Genomic DNA, 16,416 nt, shown 5'->3' on the forward strand with positions numbered 1-16,416 from the left:
GATGAGTCCATAGTTCTAGACCCTCTTCACTAGGAATTCAGAGCCAGCTCAGGATATTGCATGTACTCATTTCTATGTCTCTTAAATTGTTTAGATATAATCTTTTATAAAAGAAACAATGTGTCACTCAATTCTTCATTCCCAAATTCATATTTAGTTCTTCATATTGTTTGATGACTAAATGTCATGTGTTGAACCGGATTCTTCCCAAAATTTTAGAAAAAGAAAAAGCAGTGAAACAAAAATCTCTATCTATGAAATTATGTTCCACTGTGTGTCTTCTCCAGTGTATCTTCATGAGTGAGTGTTCATTTATATAGGACACCAAGGGGGCAGGGACTCAACCATGACTACCGCCAGTGATATGATCAAATCAAAGCTCTAATCTTGAGTTAATTAAGTAAATGTAAAAAAAATGAATTAAAATCAATCAAAGGATATCATATACAGAGGAACAGACCAGTTTATAAACATAATTGAAATCTCTTCTTGGAATTCATAAATAGTATCAACCTGCCACAGAGACCTTTAGGGATTTCATTCCCATGAAACTCATGAATGAATTATTCTTTTCTCTCTCTTCTTGATAAGATACATACTTCTCTGGAGGTAAGAAAGAAAACCACAAAGCAAACTCGTGCCAGTTTTGAACCTCAGAAGACAGATAAGGAGAATCATGTCCATCTCTTATCCCACTGAACACCTTCCTTCCCTGTAGGAAGTCACCTTTCTTTAGATGTGAACTCTAATATTACAAGGTTTCCCAAAATGGTTTCTCTATCACTGATAGTAAAAAAGATTCTGGGTACACTAAAATATCTTGTTTCCAATCTGTCTCCTTTGGAGTCATGGGACTTCCCTCTCTCAACAAGATTTCCTTTTCTCTCACTTCTTCTCCATTCTCCCCAAAACTTAGCAATATATGTGCAAATCACTCAATCATTTATTTCTTAATCATTTGACAAATATTTATTCAACAATACTGTATTAGTAAATAGTAAGGTATATTCTGGGAATGAATAGAAGAGTGAGATATTTTGCTTCTGCTCAAACAGCTCACAGACTTTAGAAGGCATGAGATAAGCAAATAAGTAAATGCAACATAATAAGATGGTACTGGAATCCTCCTGGTTTATATTTCCATATATCAGGATCAGCTTTTCCATTTCTGCTAAAAAGGCTCTTAGGACTTTGATGGGAATTACATCGAAGCTGTAGATAACTTTGGGTAGTACTGACATCTTAACAATATTAATTCTCCCTATTCATGAACACAGAATACCTTGCCATTTACTTAGTTCTTTTATTATTTCATTCAACTCTTTTTTTGAAGTTTTCATTGTGCATCCTTTTTAGTTAAAGTTATTCCTATGCATTTTCTTCTTTTAGATGGTATGGTGAGTGGATTTTTTTATTGTCCATTTAAGAATGTTCTTTCTGTTGTATAATATAAAACTTTTTTTTTCATGTAAACCTGATAGGTTTCATTTGGTTGAATTCATTTATGATCTCTAGGGTTTTCTTGGGGCAGCTTGTCATGATATAGATAAGGATCACCACATTTCTTAAAACAGATGATTTTTCTTTTTCTTTCTAAATTGGGTAGACTTTATTTAGTTTTATGGCCTAATTTCTTAACTTCCAGTATAATACTGAATAGCAATATTGAAAGCAGTCATCCTTGTTTTGTTCCAGATCTCAAAGAGATAACTTCCACTCTTTCAGGATTGAGGATAAGATTACCTGTGTTTTCTTATATATTTTGTTTATTCTGTTTAGGGAGTTAATTATATTCTTATTTTTCTAAGTACTTTTATCATGAAAAGGTGTTGGAATTTATCATTCACATTTTCTGCATCAATTTAGATTTTCATGTGATTTCCTTTTCATTAGGTTAATGGGTATATTACATTGATTTTCTTAAATTGAACATGCATTTTAAATCCCATTTTGTCTTAGTGGGTAATTCTTGTAATATTCTCTTGGATTTGACATGCTAGTATTTGTTAAGTGCTTTGCATCTATATTTATGAGAGAAATTGCTCCTTGCTTTACTTTCTTTGATATGCTTTATGTAGTTTTGGCATCAAAATAACTTTAGTCTCATAGAATGAGTTTGGAAGCTATATGTATCTTGACTTCAAGTTGGAAGGTTATGAAAAATATTGTCACTAATTCTTCTTTGAATATTTCATAGATTTCATTTTGGAAGATGTCTGATCCTAGAATTCTAGTTTTGAGAAGATTTTGATAACTAATTGAATTTCTTTACTCATTATGTTTTTGTTGAGATCTATTTCTTTTCAGTCAATTTAGATAAATTGCATGTTTTTAGGAATTGGTCCATTTCTTCTATTTTCTAGATTTCGGTAGACAATTATTCATAGATTTAATTCATAATCCCTTTAATGTCAGCAATATTTAGCAACATCCCTGATTACATTTTTTATTTCGGTAATTTACATCCTCTTTCTTGTTTCTTTTTCAATCTAAATAAACCTTTTCTATTTTATTGATCTTTTCCAAGAAACAATTTCATTGGTTCACACAATTGTTTTTTCTATACTCTAGTTCATTTCTCTTCACTGAAATCTATATTGTTTTTCTCCTTCTTCTAGATTTAGGTACAGTTTGCCCTTCTTTTTCTATTTCCCACAAATCTGTAGTTAGGCTTTTTAAAAAAAATTTTCTTTCCCCTTCCTCCCTGCCCCCACCCCCCAGTTGTCTGTTCTCTGTGTCTATTTGCAGCATGTTCTTTGTCCGCTTCTGTTGTTGTCAGCAGCATGGGAATCTGTGTTTCTTTTTTGTTGTGTCATCTTGCTGCGTGAGCTCTCCGTGTGTGCGTTGCCATTCCTGGGCGGGGTGAACTTTCTTTCACACTGGGTGGCTCTCTTTATGGGGTACACTCCTTGCGCATGGGGCTCCCCTATGCAGGAACACCCCTGTTTGGAATGGTACTCCTTGCATGCAATAGCACTGTGCGTGGCCAACTGGACACAGGTCAAGGAGGCCCTGATTTGAACCGCAGACCTCCCATGGGGACCTCCCATGTGGTAGACAGATGCCCTATCCACTGGGCCAAGTCTGCTTCCCTGTAGATAGGTTTTTGATGTGTTATTTTTTAAAATATGAGGATTCACACCTACAAATTTCCCTGCATATTTCAAATTCATCCCAAATCTGGCCTAACAGAATGAATTAGTTTAGCCACAAAATAAATAATAAAATGGACTGTGATGTGTAGTGGATTTCAAATGCCAGCTGCAGTTTTGAGAGACTGTCCACATTAAGGAATTTGAGATTCCATATTACTAAATAAGTTCTATATGAAAATGAATTAGAAAATTATCCTAAGTGGGAACTCCGGTAAGAGATTCCTGTATAAAAGATGGATCCTTAGAATTATAGTTGCATTGTAAAGGTTAACAAAGTATAAATACATTAATCAAGTATGTGTATGAAGAGACACACTTCTCCTGACCATGGTGCTACAAGTGCCAAAGCTCTCTGAATGAGGATCCAGCACGCAGTCTGAAATCACAGAAGCTTTGTGACCTTAAAGGCTCAAGGTGCACAACTTAACATTAAATTGTTTTACCTTGCTAATTTCCAAATAATGTAAAACGTGAATCCTCTCTTTTCCACTGAGACCTCAAAGAATTCACACAAATATGTCCTCTAATTAAACAGCAGAATTTTAATACTCAGTATATCAATGGATAAATTCTTACATTGCTAGAATCACAATAAGTCCATAGTAAGATACCAGTAAGTCTACTTTAGTCCAAATTTCATTCCCCAAACCAGAGGATTCTGGGATGGTGATGTCTACTCCACATCTAATAGAGAGGGGCTGTGATCCTTTAGAGCTGACTGATGGGACTATGTTGCTTGCAGTTTTAGGCTTTCTCTGTTACTTGATATGTAGTTGTCCATCATCACCCCCTTGCCTGTTGTCTTGGGTGAAAGCAATGAACTGGAGAGTAAGTGTTGCAAATCTATTGAGGTTCAGGGCCCAGCTGGCACATGGGCAGCCGCCAAACTTAAGTCACTTGTACATAAACCTACAAACTCTAGTACTAATTACAAGTACAAATGAAAGGACAGAAAAGCCACATGTAGGGAATCTGAAGGTAGTGGTCACTGGAGGTTCTGAGGGTAGGAAACAGTAAAAAGTGTTATAAGACAGGGGCATTTTTTGGAATTGGGAATTGTCCTAAAAGACATTGCAATAACAGATGCAAACCATTATATATCTTGCCATAACCTATGGAATTATGTCGAAGAGAGTGTAAACTACAATGTAAACATTTGTCCATGCTTAGTGGCAATGCTCCACAGTTTGTTCATCAATTGCAATGAATGTACCTCACTAATGAAAGATGTTGTTCATGTGGGAAAATGTGGGAAGTGTGGGGAGTGGGGCATATTAGAAACCCCTATCTTTTTCATATGATATTTGTGTAATCTAAGTATCTTTTCAAAAATTAAAAATATCTATACAGACCCTAAGAAAGCAAGTTATCACGACTAAAAGACAGAAAAAAAGACAGACAATAGGAATAAAAGCTTTTAAGTTTTTCAGATTTTGAAAATATTCAGAGAATATGAAACAACACTTTTTAATGTGTTTTAGAAGATTAAAAAGAATATTGCAATTATATTAAATGGTATATTTCAATAATTAAATAAATAGAACCTCTGAAGCTAAAATGTACAATGATGAAAATGTAAAATTTCGAAGTAGGAATGGGAGAAATTTATCTACCATGGGAATCAAAGACCCACTAATCCTGAAACACAAATGGAAAATAAACCAAATTTATATCTGTGGACCTACTACACTTGACATTTTATCCATGTCCCTCCATTTACTGCCAGTAAAACATTCCCTTTCATATTTTCTTTGCACAGTGAAACAGATCGACAGGTTGATTTCAGTGATTTATTGTTCCACTGATGTTTTCCTTCTTGGATAATAAATAAATGCAAAATATTTTCATTCAGGAAATGAAATATATATATATATATATATAACCACACTTAGGATGATGTATCTCAGAGCTATTACTATGCAGGTGCTTCCAATTCTTCTGAGAGGGATGATCTGGAAATGAGGAGAAATGGGAAGTGTGACATTGGAGAAAGACATTAGAATGTGAAATCCAGGACCTTCTCATTCAATACTGTTACTCTAGAATTTGCTTCTCTTGCAAACTCAGTTCTTGGCAGTGGAGGGAGGAGTAATTGCTCCTATGTTTGAAATATACTCACTTAGGCATGGGCTACCTTATTACAATGCATTATAATAGGTAAGCATTCTGTTACAGTTTTCTACTTTCTCTTGGTTTAAATGATGTTCCTTGGACCTGGGTGTGTTTATTCTCACTTCCCCACTCTGGACAGTAAATCTTCAATTGGCAGTATTCATCTTTTCTAAATTTCTCATGTTAGGGTCCCAAAGTATTTATTCTACTCATAAAACATTCAATTAAACAGAACACAGATCACTCAAAATGTATCTTGCCCTCCTTCTATGTAACATATATTTCATGGTTTTCAGACAGCAAATAAATCCCCCACTTATCCAGGAAAAAAAACAGTTTTTCCCTCTGTAACTTGGTGTTTATCTCTCACTGAAATTATGGAAGTGTCTTTCGATGAAATCTATATTTTAGGAACTCTCTGCAAGGTTTCCCTTTTTAAAAAAACCTAACTGTACTTAAGTTTCACTGATAAAAGACAATATGATGCTTTTTTCCCCTTATAGCCATTTATAGACTCTTAAGGAATAAACTTTGTTTTACATGAGAACAAATTGTACCCTCAGTTTAGAGTGAATCATTGTTTTCACATATTTTAGGATCCTGGAGAAGAATAAAATTCTACTGACAAAACCAGGAATACTTTTTTATTTTAAAGGAAAATAGAAGATGCAGGAATGGGGAAATAAGAAAAGATCTTTTTAATAACATAAGTTCGAGGAGAATATAAGAGAGTTGAAAAGGTCTCCATCACTCACATATGATATTTGCTTAATAAAAATGTTACCTTATGAATCAGTGTACCAGCTAAATATTTAGAAACGAAACAGGAAGTTTCTTAGGGGATTTTGAAAGATACCAATCACCCTCTCTTCATAAATACAATCAAAGTGTAAGTAAGTTTGGCATCCACAACTGAGTCTTCTTACGGTGTGACTTCAGTAGGGTAGGTGATTCTTAGCAGTCTTTTCTCCCTCTTTCTGGTTTGTATTCCTGTCCTCCAGATGGGGAAACTGCAGGTGGTGGTGCCTATTTAATCAATACTGAAGACATGAGCCTCCTTCTCCCTGACTGCAGAAAGGGGGCATATTTGTGTGCTCAATAATTCCAGTGGGGTCTTCTTGATTATACAGTGTTCCTGATTATAACAGAAGTATCACCTTTCTTAGCTGGACTGTTTTTCACTCTTTTCCATACTTCCAAATATTGAAAGACATAACTCTAGTTTCTTCAGTAACATGAGTGTTCATGACTACCACGTTTTTTCTCGATTCTTTTTCAAAATTTTCTTAATGTTTTTATTTTTAAAGAAGCTTTAGATTACATAAATGTTACATTAAAAATTTAGGAGATTCCCATATGCTCCAGCCCCTCAAGATCCCACACTTTACCACATTAACAACTTGTTTCATTAGAGTTGTACATTTGTTAACATTGAAGGACACATATTGAAGCATTGCTACTAACCATGAACTACACTGTAGATTATAGTTTACCCTCAGTCTCAGACAATTTTATAGGCTGTGACAAAATGTATAATGGCCTTGTTTCCATCATTGAAAGGTCATGTAGGAGAATTCTTATGTCTCCAAAATGTCTCCATATTACTCCTTATTCTTCCCTTCCCTCCCCTCAGAACCTCTGGTGGACAATGCCTTTATTTCAATGATAAAATTCTTTAATTATTATAATAACACATCTATAATAGAATAATAATATCTAGTTATTATAATGTACAATGGACTAAAGTAAAAATTCTTAAAAGCTTTTATTTGGAAAGAGATTTCTGCTCAAAAATAAGCCTTTCATGTAAACTATTTTGTACCAGAACTGATTACAAAATAGCAGTCTTGCAGGGTAGCAATTGGGAACTGATACATCAAATTGTTGGGAGTGAGAAGACCACTGACACTATTTCCATGTGGTAAATGTACATAATTGCTCTTGTATAGCTTGGAAAAAATGATTCACAATATATTGTTTGCAGTAACATTTAAAGAAAGCACCTAGGAAAGGTATTGACAAACTGGTTTGTGTGAAAAATGATTTTACTGAGAATCCTAATTCAAGTTAATGTGGAATAAGGTGGGGCTCTTACTTGCACTGGAGAGAATTCCAGAAAAAAGTGACAAGGTGAGGATTTTTAATTTTCAGATTAAGGTGTAATCAAAACATAGACATTTTATAAAACTGCAGGAATGAAATATCTTTTCCTGAAAATTTCAGTTCTGATAAGTGTATGACTCACATCAGAGACTGAACCTGTGTGTCAATAAATTACAAGTGAAAATGAATTCACAGCTTTGCCAAAGAATTTGAAGTGAATACAAATATGTAAGCAATTATTAACATCTTCAAATATGACCATTAGCTCAGAGAAATCATTACCTCCAAAATGCCACTCTGGTTTGCCATTTGTAGTGATGGCAAGGAAATCAGTTGATGAATGAAGCATTCACCTTAGTCTACCCAGAAGAAAACAGCAAGCTTACATAAAAGTCTGAAATTATGTCTTAATATCTGGGTTTAATATAAGAATAAGATATAGTAGGAAAGGCAGAAAAACACATATTTGCTTTTTATGACCCATAAATGAGGACTATTATTGTCGGGTGTGCTGAAAGAAATTTCCAGAAAATATCCTTCAATATGGAAATATTTTTTAAAGGGCTAACTTACATCGCTGGAAGAATGATAGAAATTATTGAAACCATCATTGTTTGAAAAATCAGGGAATGTGTTGTTGATTACAACCTCGCTTGAATTATGATTTTGAAGGTGCAGGAGAAAGGCACGTATTGGAGATAGAATGTGGATTAATATAAAGCAGTCAGATGACATCTCCAGTTCAGGATGTGACCTCTTTCAGGAACTAATGAACAAGCCCTGGTAGCTGGTACAGAGCCTTTGCTAGGAGAGCTTATTTTTCACTAACACCATAAAACACAAGCAGTTTCTTTCATCTGGAGTGACTGCAATACACTTTCATCCCTCCAGCACCTGCTATAATTTTATATATACAGAATAAACTGAATGAAATATTTTACTGCTGAAAATCCAGGCAGCAGGTTCTATCTTCAATCCTGATTCCAGGAATACAATGAGAGAGCACATGATGTAAAACAATACAAAATAAATAGGAATCCATGATATACAAAAATGAAACAAATGTAAGTTTTTATTGGGTGAATGCCAGATTATCTCTCTATACACTTACAAAGTACCTAGATTAAGATCTCCTCTAATCCATATTTTATTCCTCCACCTTGTGTACCCTGGGATGGTGATGTCCACTCCACCTCTAAATTGAAAGTTGGCTTAGGTCCCACATGGCTGATGGGTGGAATTCTCCTGCTTGCACTTGTAGACTCTCTCGGTTCCCTGGTATGGTGGTTGACCATCCTCCCTCCCTGTTAGCTGACACTGGCAAATCCAATGAATTTGAGAGCAGGAGTTGCAACTCTCCTGAAGCTCATTCAAGTCTCCTGACCATACAACAACCCCAGCACCAACAAAAGGTTGAGTAAAAGTGACAGAGAGGCACATGTAGAAAGATCACATCTGAGTCCAACTCCATCACACTTCAGGGTACAAATTCCAAAGTAGTATCTTCTGGCAAGGCACCGAACTCCAGAATCATCTGCCATGACCATAGGAAAGAGGTGTCTCTGTAGTCCTCAGGAGAACCACTACCTGGGGTAGTACCTACTTAGGCTGTCTCTGAGATCCTGCTGAAAGATGCATAAGCCCAACTCATCTGAAGACCTGACTCATTTTGAAGTCTCTTAGCCATATGAACTCATTTGTCATTCCCATTTCCCCTTTTTATTCAAGGTATTTTTCTAATTGTATCATGAGCTGGTGGTTGGTAGTAATTCCTCAGCACCAGGGATTCTCAACCCAGCGGATATGTCCCATGCTGGAGGGAAAGTAATGTTGAGTTGACTTAGGGAGTGGCCACATTTGAGCAACATGGAGGCTCTCAGGAGGTTACTCTTAGGCACCTTGCATCTCTAGACCTAGTTGAAATTTCAAGCACACAGGCTCATAAGCATTGTCATCAGTATCAAGGGCCCATCATTGGACCACCCTTCTTCACTGGTCTTTGTTCTTGCACTTGGGGGATAGTTGCTCCTCAACTGGGGAGTGCAACATAGTTTCCCAGAATAGGAACTCAGCACTTCCTCAGTTGTCATGTCAAACTCTATCTAATATGACAATTAATATCCAAAATATATTTATATACCCTGCATGAATGCCCTGGAGAACTGCCCCCTGCCGATGCATCCCCCATCAACGACATCCCACAAGAGTGCTCCTGCCCTGCAATTGTTGAAACAGTCTGTGATCCAAAACTTCATCAAAACTATATGCTAATATATTTCTAAACTCAATTAACAGGAAAATGAAATATTAGTGATAGGTTTAAAGATAAAAAATAGAATATTTTTATTCTATATTTAAGAAAAACTAAAAGTAAAAAATAAATCAGGGTATTAAAATGCAAAATATCATAAAATATATTTTACATTTTGCCTTCATCACTGTAATAGGTGTTCCTGTGTATGTACAGTAGAAAAGCTCTCTCTCCCATTCTTTTCTCAGGGTCTTCATCCTTTGTTTAAAAAAAATTATAATGTCTTCAAAAAAGTTTTAGATCACAATAAAGTCACATATACAATATAAGGGAATCTGATATGCCAACATCAAACACTTTTCTCTCTTCCCCCTGCAATTATCTTTTTAATGTGCGTATATTTGCTATAGCTGATGAACAGATATTGAAACATAGATACAAACCATGGTTTCACTATGGTTTACATTATGGTTTATATTTTAGATTGTACAATTTTATAAAAATTTGGTTGTACTATGGTATACATTTAATTTTTTAGGGAAATTTAAGAAAGCCTATATCCATCACTGCATAATCTTGTGGAACACTTCCACTGCCCCCAGTTGTCCCATCTTCCATCTATTCTATTCCTCTCTCACCCACCCCTTGGGGCCCACAGTGACAACCAAGCTTCACTGCCTGAAAGACATGATTCACAGATACTTGCAACAATGCTGAGGATTTGACACACTAGTCTGTCTGGAGACAGTGGCTGTGGGAGTTGCTGAGTGCTGGGAGAGGGAAGATGTGTGATATGGAGGCATTTTTAGGACTTGAAGTTGTCCTGAATGATATAGTACGGATAGATGAAGGACATTACATATCATGCCATAAGCCATTGAATGGACTGTGGGGAGTTGCAAACTACAATGCAAATGATAATCCACACAACCATAAGTTGTTGGTGTGAGAGGAGTGGGGGTGGGGTGGGGAGTGGTATATATGGGAACCTCATATTTTTAATGTTACATTTTGCGTTATCTATGTATCTTCAAAAAGACAACAAAATATTTCATTTTCAAAAAAAGAATCTTCTAGTGTTTGATCTCTGTTAATCATGAGCACTTTTGTAAACTTGAGACAATGTATCCTTTTATAGACAGAATGTTTCCCAGCTTTTTAAAGGCCTGCTTTATGTCCTTGTTTCTAAGAATGTAAATAAAGGGGTTCAACATGGGAGTAATCACTGTGTACATCACTGAGCCTATTGCATTTGCCTCTGAGTTTTTGGTAGCAGCAGAGCTAAGATACACTCCAATACCTACCATAAAACAAGGTCACTACTGAGAGGTGAGATCCACAATTAGAAAATGCTTCATATTTACCACGAGCTGTTGAGATTCTCAAAATTGAGGATATAATTTTATAGTAAGAGAAAAAGATCCCAGTGAGTGGTATAACCCCCAGAAGTCCACCTGCAAAATACATGACAAGGTCATTGAGGAAGGTGTCAGAACAAGCATGTCTGACTACCTGATTAAGTTCACAGAAAAAGTGGGGCATTTCCATCTCTGTACAAAAAGACAATTGTAAAACCATTAAGTTATGCAAAAGAGAGTCCAAAACACTCAATAACCAGGATACCAGCAGTAGGAGGCCACAGAGCCAGGGGTTCATGATGACTGTGTAGTGCAGGGGGTGACAGATGGCCACGAAGCGGCCATAGGCCATTGCAGTCAAGAAGGAGTTATCTAATTGTCCAAAAAGCATGAAAAAATACATCTGGGTGAGACGGTTTTCAAAAGTTATGATTTTGTTGCCTGTCTGAATGTTCAGCGGCATCTTTGGTTTCGTGGTGGAGGTGAAACAGATATCAGTAAAAGACAGGTTGGAGAGGAAGAAGTACATGGGTGTGTGGAGATGGGAGTCCAAGATGATGGCCAGGATGATGAGCAGGATGCCAATGAATGTAACCAGGTACATGGACAGGAACATTCCAAAGAGGAGGGACTGCACCTCTGTATTTTCTGAGAGCCCCAGGAGGATGAATTCTAAAGCATATGTTTGGTTTTCTGTTTCCATGTGGATGATGAATTTCCTGAGGAGATATTCAATACAATGCAATTTAGCCTAAAGCCATAATCAGAAAAATATAATAAATGGTACTGTTTGTATTGTAATTACATTAAGCTAATATTTTTATGGATTTTATAGAGATCTAGTACCCTTTTCTGAAAATAGGGAAAACATATGTTCCTGCTTCTCCTTGATAGTTGTGATGGCTAGAAACCCTTGGTCATAATAGAATACACTTTGCCAAGGCAATAATTTCCATGATAAATTCTCTCAGACTTTATTTTAAGCAACAAACATTATGACCATGTTTTTGTACCCTGTGACAAAATAGAAAAGAAGAACAAAGTAGTAGGAACCAGGTTATTTGGTTGTAACAGTTATTATAAAAACACAATAATTTAAAAAATCTTTTTGGTGAAATGGACAAATGACCCCACACAAATGTGTTCCACTGATGTTTCACAGAGGACAAGGGTAATTCAGTGTAGAAAGTATGATCTTTTCAAGAAGTGGTGTTGGAACAAAAGTGAAGCAGGCTAGTAAGATAGGGAATAGATGGATCTAGAACCTGACAGAGTCCACATGGATATCAAAACCCCCTAATGATGGCTGCTGGAGGAATCTCACCCTGGGATTTGCTACCCAGAACTAAGCCTCCCTCCTGAGAATATGGAAAAGCCTGGATCTTCCCTAGGAACTTTATCACTGGGTCCTCACTAAGGAATTGATGGGCAGGGTAATCAATCCAAAGAGCAAACAGCTGAAACCCCCTCCCCTGCCATTAGCAAAGGGATGGATAACTAGCAGTTTAAAAGCAAACCATGAGGTTTGAGCTTGCTCTTGCCTAGCTTTTTGCCTATTGACCCGTCTTGCCTTCTGCATGTCACTTTCATCATTTTTCCTCTGCCATGTGGCCATGCAAGTTACCCTCGGGACTTATAATCTATAATGGGGAATTGTAGCTTGTAAATTAGCCCTCTTCATCCCTTTTCAGCCCCTTCCTCACTACCTACTGGGGCCCTGCTCTGTTATTTTCTCCCATTTCTCTTCCCTTCCTACCTGAATTAATTACTGGCCTAACTCACCTGGCGTGTTCTTGAAATTCACTTCTGCAGCATAGACAAGAACTTAGTTAGAATATGGTAACAATAGGATGCACTCATGCCAAATACAAAAGGAACTTAGGCACTGATTGAATTCATTTCACAAAAATTAAATCAAAATCAGTCATACCATTTTAAAGTAAAATGCATTGTGAAAGTGCTAGACTAAAATGTGAAGAAAATCTAAGGGCCCATAGGTTGGAAAAGAGTTTTTAGATATAGTAATGGAAGCATGATTCATGAGAGATTAAAATTTATAAGTCAGTTTTTATTCAAATGTAAAATATCTACTCTGTGAAAGACATTGATAAGGGGTTGTAAGAAAACATGCAGATTTGGAAAAATACTTACAAAACACATCTGATAAAAGATTTGTATACAAATGTAGAAATTAATATTAACACCACAAAATAAGAAAGCATAAGCTGAATTTAAAAATCTGCAAAAGATATAAACAGAATCCTAACTTAGGAAGAAATTCAAAATACAAATACAAAATACAATATATAAAAATAAATTCAACTTCACTGGCACCTAGGTATTATGACCAAATGCCAACTAGCAATGTCTCTGAAAAAGACCTTGGCCAAAAAGGGGAAATATTCAGTGCAGATGAAATTTTATGTTGAAGAGATTTTAAAGTGAGTTTGGTGGTCATTCCAGAGGTTATGCTTATGCTCATCTCAGCAGAATCTCACTATCTGTTACAGTAAACAGTGCCTCAAACAGTAGGGATCCTGATGGTTCTAGAGATATCTAGACACTGTAAATAGTGCAGGGAATCTCAGGAATTTGGCACCCTGTCAGTATACCTTACTTTGGAATTTATGCTCCCCAGTGTAAAAGAGTTAGCCTCATTTGTAGATTCCCAACATGTGGCTCTTCTCTAAATGTTATTTACATAAAGCCATGTGTTGGCACTACCCTTGTTAAATACATGAGCCAGAGCATTATGTTTTTGGTCTGTTCATGTGCCAGTTGAACCCTTAATCTAAGCAGAGTTTCAACACTTACTCTCCAGTTCATTGGACCTATGTAGAACAACTAATAAGGAGATGGTAATGGACAACACCTATCCCAAGGAGCAAAGAATGGCTGCACCTCTAAGCAAGCTAGTTCCACCCATATATCCCAAGGGATCTAAGGCCCTCTCAATTAGAAACAGTGGGCATCACCATCACAAAATCCTGAAGATTGGGGAATGAACAATGGACTAAAGTAGACATTATTTTTATATTATAGACTTACTATTCTAGCAATGGAAGAATGTTTATCATTGATATAAAGGCCATGGCCACCAGAGATTCTGAGAGGAGGGAGCAGGCAGAATAGGTGTAATATCAGGGCATTTTCAGGACATTGGGATTGTTCTGCATGACATTGCAATGATGGATACAGGCCATTATATGTTTTATCATTACCTAAAATTGTGCAGGACAGGCTATTAACTATAATATAAACTATAATTCATGGTTAGCAGCATTGTTTCTATATGCATTCATCAATTGTAGCAAATGTACTATACTAATGAAAGTTGTTGTTACTATGGGAAAGAGTGGGAGGGTGAAGGGGTGGGGCATATGGGTCCCCTCTATATTTTATGTAACATTTATGTAATCTAAACCTATTTTAAAATTTTTAAAATTTAAACAAATAAATGATTAAATAAACTCATTAAAACTCTTTTAAAAATTAAACATCATCTGTCATTAGGGACTTGGAAGACTATGAACACAATAATATATGACCACATGTTTATTAGAAGAGATAAAAACCTAAAAACTGAGAATACCAATTGCTGTTGAGTATATGGAGCAATACATCTCTCATTCACTGCTAGTGAGAACACAAAATGGTTCATCCAGAAGACAGTTTCTTTTAAAACTAAACATTGTCTTACCATACAACCAGCAGTTTTGCTTTTAGGTGTATATATATATATATATATATATATATACACACCATATCATATATATATATATGATATGAAAATGAGAGTCCACACAAAAGTCCACACATGAACATTTACAGCAGCTATATTTTTAAACTCCAAATCTGAAAGCAAACAAAATGTTGGTCAACCACCACACCAGGGAACAGAGAGAGTCCACAACTGCAAGCAGAATTCCATCCATCAAACATGTGGGATCTAAGGCCCCTCTTGATTTAGAGGTGGAGTGGTCATCACCATGCCAAGATCCTCAAGATAGAGGAATAAAATAAGAATTAGAGTGGGCTTAGTGGTATTCTACTATAGACTTATTGTGACTCTAGCAATGGAAGAAATTGTGTCACTGTCATGGAGACAGTGACCACTGGAGTTGTTGAGTGCAGGGAGAGGGAAGAATGATATGGTGGCTTTTTTGGGGACTTGGAGTTATCCTGAAATATATCTCATGGACAGATGCCGGATATTATATATCCGGCCATATCACACTGAATGGACTGGAAGAGAGTGTAAACTAACATGTAAACAATAATCCAAGCTTTGTAGCAATGATCCAAAATGTATTCATTAAATAAAAGGAATGTGCCACACTGATGAAAGGTTGTTAATGTGGGAGGATGGGGAATTTAGGGAGTGGGGTATATGGGAATGTCATATTTTAAAATGTAAAATTTAGTGTGATCTATGTATCTTAAAAAAAGAAGACCATAATAATTTTTGCTAAAGAAATCTCATAGCGAATTTATATAAACAAACAAGAAAAATCTTTACATCTCAGTGAACATACTCTAATAATGACTGAAGTAATAAATGCTCAATTATGTCATTAAGGCAAATACAACAAATTTTACATGTCACAGGAATTGTATGCTTTTTAATATGTATCAATAAACTTGATTTCTTTTTTAAAAAGAACTATTTTAAAAACCACACCACACCATATAATTATTGACTCCATATTTGTGTCCATGTCATCTCTTCTTCATGTATTTCTATCCTTTTCTCCTTCTGAAATTACTCCAAATCCTCCTTCAAGCCTTATTGCAATTAAAATCTCCCTTGGATTCCTTTACTAACCTCCCCTGGATGAGTCGGTAATTTCTGATCCACTTCACCAGAATTCCACAGCCACATATATTGAATGACTAAAAGAAAAAAAATGAATAAACACAGGTAAACAGATAATTTCTACAAGTATAGAGAAAGAAGAATGAGTGAAACAAGGAAACAATGCTTCTGAGAGAGGGAAGACCCAAGAGTAAGAGATCAGAGGAAGCAGATTGGGGAAAAAAATCTATTTTAGTTTATCTGCTATTTTCACTCAGGCTTTTTAATAAGACCGAACTTTGTGTTTTAAGTTTTCTCAGTGGTCATAATCTGCTGATTTCCTTAAAGCTTCTACCAATAAAAGGTGTCCATGGAGTCAAAAATATATTCCCCCAGTACCTGTGAAGATTCTGTAAGTTGCTCTGAAATTATCAAGTCAGGGTCTAAATTCACCAATGCAGGTTCTTCCTTGACAGATGAATGAAGTTGGAAACTCTGTTCCCAAGAAGTGAAGTGAGATGGAATGAGTCATAAGGTCTGTAGAAGACAAATTGTGTTTTCTTTGATACAGTGAAGGAGAAGCACATAGAGTATCTGAGCAATTAGGGATTCCATTCCCATGAACCACATTAATGAAGTATT

The sequence above is a fragment of the Dasypus novemcinctus genome, chromosome 22 (genome assembly GCF_030445035.2).
Source record: "Dasypus novemcinctus isolate mDasNov1 chromosome 22, mDasNov1.1.hap2, whole genome shotgun sequence".
Classification (NCBI taxonomy): Eukaryota; Metazoa; Chordata; class Mammalia; order Cingulata; family Dasypodidae; genus Dasypus; species Dasypus novemcinctus.